General features: G+C 51.2%; 1 non-coding gene across 1 annotated transcript; it reads left to right on the top strand.

Annotated features, from left to right (window-relative positions):
• Positions 1–258: 258 nt before the first annotated feature.
• Positions 259–377, top strand: LOC123179710 (5S ribosomal RNA). Its single transcript, XR_006490566.1, has one exon. It is a non-coding gene; the product is annotated as a 5S ribosomal RNA (ribosomal RNA).
• The last annotated feature ends 33 nt before the right edge of the window (positions 378–410 follow it).

Here is a 410-nt window from a genome sequence, read left to right as displayed (position 1 = left end):
ATGTGTAAGTAATATATTTACCGTGTTTTATTATTTTGCACGAGTGCGGTAAGTCATAGCTGGGTGCTCACGATTCACGGGTCCAGCGTCGGCGTTGTGGCGCGGCAAGCGTGCACTGGTGCGGTTGAGAGGGAGGGGTGGAAACCGCGTTAAACTTGTCTCCGTAGTTGAGAGGGAGTGGCCAAAGCAATGTACAATCGTCTTTGTAGTGGAGCTGGGAGGGGCAAGGATAAGGGACGAAGACCGGGGTAACATGTCGGATGCGATCATACCAGCACTAAAGCACCGGATCCCATCAGAACTCCGAAGTTAAGCGTGCTTGGGCGAGAGTAGTATTAGGATGGGTGACCTCCTGGGAAGTCCTCGTGTTGCATTCCCTTTTTAATTTTTTTCGCGCCGCTTGCAAAACA

The sequence above is a fragment of the Triticum aestivum genome, unplaced genomic scaffold (assembly GCF_018294505.1).
Source record: "Triticum aestivum cultivar Chinese Spring unplaced genomic scaffold, IWGSC CS RefSeq v2.1 scaffold212442, whole genome shotgun sequence".
Taxonomy (NCBI): Eukaryota; Viridiplantae; Streptophyta; class Magnoliopsida; order Poales; family Poaceae; genus Triticum; species Triticum aestivum.
This window is presented reverse-complemented; position numbering and strand designations above follow the sequence as displayed.